Below are 10,308 nucleotides of genomic sequence, written 5' to 3' on the forward strand. Positions count from 1 at the left end.
ACAGGGTAAGAGATGTCTCAAGCAATATTCTTTCATGAAGCTATAGTCTGGCTTCAGGAAGGGGCCTACCTCCAGCTAGGGTTAATAGACTGAAACATCTATAGAAGTTAGGCTGATATTCTAGTTCTTTCCCAAAGAAGGCTTGGATCTTCTCTTACACAGCTCACACAGAAGTATATACAGTGCAACAGCAGGATCCTTGGAGTAAAAAGATGACCTTGAAGACAGGTCTCAGAGTGCTTTTATTATAAACAAGAGTATAATCTCCTCCTACTAATATCACTGCTGCATGTTCATGCATGAAGAATGGCTGTTGTTCCTCTGAATCTCCAGCCTCTGAGTTAAACAGATATTATATGAGAAACCTCGATTGTTCAGCAACACTTTCTTTGATAAGCAGCTCTGAAGAGATAAAGGATTTTTTTTTTCTTTTACATGTTTTAATTTCAATATACTGACAGGTTTTGTTTATTCACTAGCTTCTTATAAGTATACATAATTTGTATTGACAATAAAGTTCAGTATTATCTCCAAAGGAGCCAGAACACATCCCTATGCAATATAGTTCTGCAATGTAACTATATTTTATTTCCCTGACCACTAGACTGAAACTTACTGATGTGTGATTTCTGATGGAAAACACTGACTACAAACAACGTGGTGTGTTCCTATGCATGCATGCATGCACAAGTGAAGTGAACATATCTGTTAGTATTGCAAGTCTTTAACATTATCTTAGAAAACATTATAATCTAAAAGACTATTTACAGTACTGAATCTGTAACAGTAAGCACATAATGATTTTTTTATACTGCTGATTATTTATTTGTGACATAAAATTTTCTTTCCCTTCCTTTGTCTCTTTTTTAAATCTCTTGTTCACTTTATATTAATCCTGAGGGTTCTTCATGCACAATTTTTTTTGTGTGGTTTTTTTGTTTGTTTGTTTGTTTTTTACAATACGGTCAAGGAGGTATGGATGATTTCCAGCCCCTGCTACTCCTGTTATCTTGGAGCTCATTCACACTCTTCAATTCAGACAGCAGTGAGCTCTGAGATATATTGCAGTTTACTGGAAAAAGGTGTTGATTTGCCCACCTGGAACTCCCAAAATACTGAGAACTGCAAACTCTCAGCTGGTAGTTCTCATCCAGCAACTGAGTTCTGGGTAAGGAGAGCTTGAAGATTTGGAACTAGTGGATAGTGACAGGTAAAAGTCTTGGGGAGGTTCTCCTTGATAAAGCAGCCCCAACCTGCAATGGGAGCTCTGGAAACTGTGTATCAAGGTGAGCATCAGTTATTACAACTTAATAAAAGGTAAGTAAAATAAGACACTATGCAAATTAGACTATCTGGATGAAGGTATTTTCAGCAGAATCTGCACTTTCTGCTGTACCATGGTCTGGCTTCCTTAGATCAGAAATTAAAATGCTGTTGTTTAAATGCTGAAAAAGGGGAGAAGGTCAGAATATTCCATGTGTTATTTGATAAACACATGCATTTTCTACGCTTTCAGCTTTCCCTCTCTCAGGAGGCATAACTGGGTTGTGAAAGTTTGCAACGACAAAATTGAACACGGGTGCTGTAGCAAGTCTGTTACACTATGAGAAACCATAGTTTAATTTCCATATGTGTTGATCACCTGGAGAATCAACCTGGGTTGCTAACAATAGGTTTCTAAAGCCACAACTCCTGCTTCAATCTTAAGTAATGCTACATAAGTGATATGACTTGAGATGAACATAACTGAATGTCCTGGTTTTGGTTGGTATGGAGTTAACTTCTTAGTAGCTGGTGCAGTGCTGTGTTTTGGCTCTGATGTGAGAACAATGTTGATAACACACTGATGTCTTTAGTTGTTGCTGGGTGATGTTTCTACTAAGTCAAGGACTTCTCAGTTTCTTGGGCCCTGCCAGCAAGAGGGTTGGAGGGGTACAAGAGACTGGGAGGGGACACAGTCAGGGCAGCTGACCTAAACCAGCCAAATAGGTATTCCATACCATGGGACATCATGCTTGGTATATAAACTTGGAGGACCAACTGGCGGGGGCAATCATTGCTCGGGGACTGGCTGGGCATCGGTCAGCGGGTGGTGAGCAGTTGTACTGTGCATCACTTGTTTTCCTTTCTCCCTTTTCCTTTGGATTTTATCCTTTTCCCCAACTTTCCATTATAACTGTTACTACTATTTTTGTTGTTGTTGTTCTTAGCTTTTTATTCTGTTTAAACTATGAAATTGTTCTTATCTCAACCCTTGAGTTTTACATTCCTTTCTGATTCTCCTCCCCACCCCTCTGGGTAGGGGGGGAGCGAGCAAGCGGCTGTGTGGTGCTTGGTTGCCAGCTGGGGTTAAGCCACAACACTGAAATAAGTTCTAAGGTTACCAGTATTGAAAAGGTTGGTAGAACAAAGATGTGTTATATAGAATGATCTGTTTAAAGTCTTGCCTATTTGCTTGAAAAAAATGTCATCTGTTGCAAAGAAAAATCCTTCAGCTTTATTAAAAAATAAATTAAGTCTTTTGTAAAAAAAAGTATAATAGCATGCAAAATAATTGTACATCCCTTATACAGAAATACCAAGAGAATGAATATACAAATAAGTATGTGTGGCTGGGTGGCCAGGTGGGTATGCTTAGTAAGGAGAAAAAAGTACAAGAAAGTTTGTAACCGAAAAATTTGCTTGGTTACATAACAACAGCCAGAAGCTGCCAGTTTTCAGGGCATTAGTTGTAACAGGAGTGTAGAAGATTTCTAATTTAATTTTCTCATATAATAATGAAATCCATTGTAAACAGCTTTAGTAAAATAATTCATTATAAATAAATATAATACTCCAAATTAAGGGGATAATATTCCTTTGTAGTACAATAGCTTAATGCAGTCAAACATTAGTTTTTCACATTATTGATCTCTATTTTAATAAGATTAAGATTTTATGAGTTCTTTCTTTCACAAAACACTGCATAAGCGTGTTCTACAGTGGACAGATCAGTATCCATCAGTTGTTTGTAGCAGATGTTAAGGGTTTTTGAGTAAGATAGGATGTCTTTTCACTTCTAAAGTCAAAAGCAGAGTGTAATTTGAAAATGTACCTAAATTTTAGCTGTCACTCATTACCATGCCCACTAATCTTGGCAGCAAAAGATACAGGAGAAAACAGAACAATCTAAAATGTCTCTGTCTTTGAAGCCAATCTCCCGTATATTTTACTTTGTTCTGTAATATAAAATGCAATGTTACATAGCATTAAGAAAGTAGAAGTACAGGAAAAGCTGAAAAAGAATAACAATGCTTTATGACTATCTCCTTGTGTGTTCTTCTCCGTGTCTCATGATATGTTCTTAGCAGCTATCAGCATGGTGTGAACACAATGGTCACTAATTTAGAAGGTTTTAAGCTAAGGGAAAGCACATGAAAACAAATATGATGATAGGGATGGAACCTGCTTTTCTTCATCAGTTTTGCCTTGATGAATAAGCAGCAAGAGCTGCTAGAGGAAAGAGTAGGAGTGTCATAGGCATGTCTATAAAAAGACTTTTTTGCCTTTTATTGAAAAATGCAAAACCAGTCTATCTCTTTCTCCTCATTTCTTTGTTTCTCACCTACATTTTATCAATGCAGCCACATAGAAAGACAAATCCACCAATTTAAAACACAACAGACGTTGTTATCTATGCCACAGTGTTGAAAGTGTTGGTGGGCATTGATCACTGTGTTGAACTTTGTCAGTCACTTGTATACTGTGACTACCTTGGAATGGCTTCTGTGAAAAGATTTCTAAGCACCATTTGGGTTTGGTTTTTTTTTCCTAGTCTCTGTCAGGCTCCCTTCTTATATTTATAGTAAGCTCTAGCTCTGCTTTTACTAATATACATGATAAAAAAATTTCATAACTCTAAGGAATTGTTTTAAAGTTGTTTTTTTTTTCCTGAGTTTAACTTCCTCAATCTGTTCTTAATCCCTTACTAAATGTTGTTGGCAAGTATTAGCCAGTAAGATTAACTGTAATGTGTAGGCTTTTTTTAGTATCTGTAAATAGCTGTGAGTAATCCTCATTTAGGCATGGATCTACTTCACATGTACTTTCAGAACTGAAGAATAGCATTAGAATGAAAATGAGAATATTTGAGAATTTATTTAAATAAAAATTGAACATTACTATTACTATAATTAAACGATAATATTACTATGTAACATTGTTTTTATCCATATTTTAAATTTTCACTTGAAGGAATGAAGTCAATTATAGTTCACAGAAGTAACTAAACTAAGGTAGTCGGAAAATATATCTGACCCTACACATTTAAGGTTGTATCATTTTTATATATATATAATATGCATGTGGAAGGAAGCTATTTCCTATTTCATAGTTTAAGTAATAAGCAGACAAAATTTTCAATCTTAATGATACAACAGTACAACCTTTTAGATTACCTCAGTGTTACCAGAAATAATAATTATTATTTTTGCATTCTCTGCTAACTGGAATAAAATAAAAACATTTAAAGTTTAATTATTAATAACAATACATGATAAAACAAATATTTAAACCATAAAAGTTTATAGTTTATAGTTAAATTGGCCTATTCCTTCTTTAGGAGTTTGATTATCTGGACTCATATCACTGCAGCTCGCTGTTACTTGTTCATACGGGTACTAACTACTGATAGCCTGTGGATCTGAAACATACTGGAGTCATAACAAAAAATAATCCACAGTGACCTATTAACTCTATTTCTTCACTGTGTTTGGTTATGGCCCAAGAGAACACAAAATCTAATACATTTTCAATGTTTCCATTATTTGGTGTCTACATTTTTCAAGAATAATTTGAAAGTTTTTAAGCACCTGGACTAACGATCCCTACTTTGTTCTTAAATTTAAATGAGACTTACATCTAATCAAGATTCAAAATCTCGATTCTCTCTGTTACAGAAAGAATTTGTAATGACACGGTCATTCAATTTCTTTTCCCGAGGATATCAGTTAAGCACCTTTTACCAGATTCAGAACTCATGTAATACTGTATGGGAATTTGAGACTGTGAAATGAATGCCAGACAGCAGAGCAGCATGACTGTCTGAGGCGTGATCTTTGCTGACTTAAACTTTGTGTAGTCATTTATTGTCGTGCAAAGTGGATACAGATTGCTACCAAACCGGATTTTTCCAGCAATGTTTCTGTGAACTAAGTACACAAGGTAAAAGTGACTATATCAGGCAATAGGGAATGTTGCTAAGTGACCAGCTAGAACATTTGCTTAAGCGTTGTACAGAGATACAAGAGTTGAACTGCACATGCAGTTCTGTTGTTCAGGCTTTACTGGCTGCAGTTTGTTACTTTACTTTATAGTGAAGGATTCAAGCCAAACCTTGGAATTCCTTAGAGACACATTGATTCAGTGAGATTCAGCCCACCGCTTGGAGCAAATCTGTACCTGAGTTAATTAGAAGGGTTTAAAAAGGGATCACTCGCAGGTTGTTTTCTACTGCATAAACTAGATTGTGTGCATACATACTTCGAAATCACCATGTAGTTGTGCTAGAATACATTAGGACAGGTATATGAATATTATTTTATCCAGAATTTAACATTTTGAGACAGTGATGTGTTTAATAAGCAAATAATAAGAAAGATTCCCCAACTCCCTTTTTCTTCCCTTGATGGAGATGAAGTCCTAAGCTTTTAGGCACAAAATGAAGAAAGGAAAATGTCCTATCATCAGCTCTGTATGATAAAATAGCTAACCCTGCTACACAGAAGAATCAGATCCATTGTATGCTTTTGAAAATTCAATATTCTCTCCTTCGTATAAATCTGAACTATGAAAATGAGACTGTTTGTAGATACTGACATATATTAATAAAAGATGTGATCAAACATTTAAATGACTCCAGTGTGGGAGAAAAGCAGCAAATTCTCTGATTCTGAATGATGTTTACAGTACTTGTGGATCCAATTGTAGATTTATATCACATCTTTGTACAGTGCAGTATATGAAACCATTTTCAAAGCAGTAATAGAAATCCAGATCAAGATATAAATCAGAAGAAAATATAATCTACACAGATGGGATGTTCACAAGTATTAAAAATTATCTTCAGTAAAAAAATCTCGAGTATTTTAAAATACTGTGTAGAATAGCTTTTTCTACAGTTTAGTAATGTTAGTAGCACTGCTACTTTTTTAACAAAACTGCTGCTGTTTGCAGGAACACTAACAGAAACCTATTTCACTTTTATCCACTAGGTGGTCATTTTATACCTATGTAGTGAGTAGATTTAACACAACCAGCATATTTCTCAATCATTTTTTTTTTCCAAGTCACATTACATTAACTGAATACTTTTGTCAAGAAAAAAACTAAGAAGAATATATTTTTTAAAAAATATTGGAAAACACACTAATAACACAGAAAAATTATCAGATTCAAAATACAGAGTTGTTTCCACTCTGTGCTGGTTTTAGCTAGGGTAGAGTTAATTTTCTTTGTAATACCTAGCATGGGGCTATGTTTTGGATTTTTACTGAAAACAGTGTTGATAACAAGGGATGTTTTCGTTATTGCTGAGCAGCGCTCACGCAGAGCCAGGGGCTCTTCTGCTCCTCACCCCACCCCACCAGCCAGGGGCTGGGGGGGCACAAGGAGCTGGGAGGGGGCACAGCCGGGACAGCTGGCCCCAACTGACCAGAGGGACATTCCATACCACATCACAACATGCTCAGCATAGAAAAAGCTGGGGGAAGAAGAAGGAATGGGGGGACCTTCAGAGTGATGGCATTTGTCTTCCAAGTAGGATTTACATGTGCTGGAGCCCGGCTTTCCTGGAGATGGCCAAACACCTGCCTGCTGATGGGGAGTGGTGCAAATGGGAATTCCTTGCTTCGCTTTGCACACTTTACCCTTCCAACTCTCTCCCCAGTCCCAGCACAGGGGGCAGTGAGTGAGCAGCTGTGCGGAGCTTAGTTACTGGCTGGGGTTAAACCATGACACAGTTTTAGAAATTCAACCGTTCCCATGGTATTTTTGATACTCTTAATAGGCAGAAATCACAGTTTAAATTACAATTACTAGTTAAATTACAGTTACTGTATGCTTATATGTTAATGTCAGCTCCTTGTACCTGAGTTGCTTTGTACATAGGAACAAACCTTTTGAACTAATATGAGTCATTTCTATTCCACTACTGCCAGTTTTCAGAGACAGACAAGAAAACAAGTTATATTTTTGAATAAGCAAAATAAAAATACATTGAATAAAAATTATTTTGAATAAGCAAAATAAAGTAAGATCTTATTTTAAGATCTAGTCACCTTCAAGCATTTTTATTAATTTGGTGAGACATTTTTATTTTGAGTTCAGACCAGTATGCTTACCATGTGCCAGAACAGGACTGCTAATTTGAGTGTGACTAGAAACAGTAAATATTGATGGTATTCTGATATGTAGAATAAACTGAGTATGGCTATTAGAGGTTACTGTAGAAGCTTTGAAATGATAGCTCTGGAGATCCAGTCCCATATCTTTTATTCAGTCACCTGCAAATTTGAGCATATCGTTTTACAGAGTATGGTCCCAGCTAAGTCTCTGATAGTACAGTATAATCTTAGCAATCTGAAAATTTCTGTAATATAACAAATCCTTGTAAAGGAGACTGGAATGATGTAAGTTTCCATAGAAGGACATAACAAGTCATTCTTGAATGAACATTCATTGGTTCCTTTGTCCCTGAGGGATTTTAACAGATGCCATGCTTAAGGTTTCCTCCACTGTAATACACTCCTCCATATAGCACTACAGCATTACTGCATGAGAATTAGCCTTTTCTAAAGGAGTTTTACATACAAATTTTATTGCCATCCTCCGATTAGTTGTGCTAATAACCAAACAGTAGATGCCAGTGTTCTGTCCCAATCCAAATATAAACCTGCCTGTCAAAACAGTGCTATGAGTCTGTGTGGATGTTTAAAGAGTGCGTGTAATATTTGTGTAAAAGGTAAAGTTAAAATACTGTTCCCAATCTCCACCACTAGTAACAAGTGACATAGTATCTGCCACTACATGACATGTACCATGATCATTATGAAAAAATACCCTGGTTCTTAAAAAATCAAATACCTTTTTATGGCAGAAAGTGTGGTAAATCAGCAAAGTCATTTTAAGTATAGTTTTGTCATTTTAATTTTATTTTCACATGTGTTTATGTAGCACTATTGTTTTCACTTCACCGATGTGCAGAGTAAGAAGGATCAGAAGGCAGCATCATCAGTGGCTGGGAAAGAAAGAGTCCCCACAGGCCACCCACAGGAATTTGCAGGTTCCAAGTGCAGGAGGTAACAGTAACGGCAGTAACATAGACCCATTTAATATTCTGGTTGACTTATGTACCGAGCATTCCTACAGTTATTACTAAATCCAAACCTATCATCTAATTAAATTCCATGAAACTATTTCAGCAAGCAGTGAACAACTCCTGTTTATTAAGCTTGTCTTCCCTGTGTTCTGTCATTTACAGAACTGTCTTAGCAAGTCAATTGGTAGACATCAGTCATAACACTTCCCAGGTCAGTCCTGATCCAGTTTTCCCTTTTCAAGGGAGAATATATTCAGCAGCTCAAATTCTCCAGTTCAAACCCATCAGTTCCTTTTTCTCATTTCCAAAAAGACTTCAAAGTCTGGCCCATACTGTGGATTTCTCTGCTCTCTGGGCCAAAATAAACACCTTCCTTTCCACCTTAACTTTCTTTGCATACATATTATTCTAAGTAAAAGAAGAGAAACTTTTTCTCACCAAGCTAGAAAGTATAACATTTCAGTACTTAAAATTCTCTGAAAATTCCAAAATTTTCCCTCCTCAGAAAAACTCTATGGTCTGAAAAAAATATTTATTTTGATGGTTACAGACCAAAAATAGTCAGCAACGTTCACAGTACATTCTCTCTTATTTTTGAAGCAATTTTCCTAAAACCATTGGCTACATTTTACAAGCTTGCCTTGGATTCCTGCCATTAAAAAAGGTGACTACCTAGGAGATGAATACCTGCAGGTTCATACAGTCTCATTACAGATATGTTTGATGTGTCTGTACACTTGAATTAAGAATGCTCTGCATATCACAGCTAATTAAAAAATTGTTCTTCATTATAAAATAGTGGCTAACTACTGTTACTGCATTTTCTTAAAAAGCCTGGTAGTACTTCTTTCTGCTAGCCCCTTTTTGCTTTGATCATAACATTTGTTCCTACCGCTGCACCTTAGTCCAAAAGTATTTGCATACATCTCCTAAGGAGATATGTCCCTGTGATTGACAGTTGAATGGCTGAGAGCTGAAGAATGAACCCTTCAGTCACCAAGGCTAGGTTACAGAGATGGTTAAAAACCATTCTCTTCTTTTGCAACTTTGTATTCTATGTGCTTATATAATGACACATATTCGTCTGAAAGCTCTTCACTTCTCTCAGTTTTTATTTATGCATCTTTATATAACAGCAGATGAATAGCAGCTAATCAGAAATATCCATGTCTGGTTGTGTTTACATCTAACGCCATGTTCATTTTCACTTGTTAAGAAAAGATGAAACTTGTTGCAATCAACAGCTCCATATAAAAAAGAAAGAAAGAAAGAAAGAAAAAATACGGAAAAAACTTCCATCATCTGACCTAACAAGAGATACAATTTGAAAAATTAAAGGAAAGATAAATGGATGAATTCAATTATGTATGTTCAAAGATGAAATCTAGAAACCTTTGTAATCCATATCTGCGTGTTCCTATCTTCCTTTCCAGGCAAATATTGAACATTCTGAGCTGATTTATAAATCACAGCCAATTTTATTAACTAATTTCTTTAGTGGGAGACTGAAGAGTGTGGGAAACTATATTAGAGAAGATCCTATAATAGTCTTCATTTTCTCTCTTCATTGAGAGATGTATTTTATTTTGTTATATTCTGTCCTTACTTCAATTGAGAAGTTCCTTACTCCACAGGCATTCCTGAAATCAATAGTTATGAACATGTTGTAGGTTAAAAGTCCATTTAGTTAAAGTAAGATTTGGTCCTAAATGTCTGCTCTTTTAAGATATTGAAGCTATTTGGTAAGTATTTAAAATTGGAAAAAATTACTTTACAAATAACAAAGCTAGAAACTGAAGTCAAATTTTTCATGTATTACTTGAAAAACTCTGTCCTGCAAAAAAAGTCCTGGAACTGCAATGAGAAGTTACATGTAAAAAGAGCATCTGAAACACTTATATTTCTGATCATTGTAATTTTAGGAGTAGGATGCTCTGACAGAGAGAGACTCC

This window comes from Falco biarmicus, chromosome 7, assembly GCF_023638135.1.
Source record: "Falco biarmicus isolate bFalBia1 chromosome 7, bFalBia1.pri, whole genome shotgun sequence".
Lineage (NCBI taxonomy): Eukaryota > Metazoa > Chordata > Aves > Falconiformes > Falconidae > Falco > Falco biarmicus.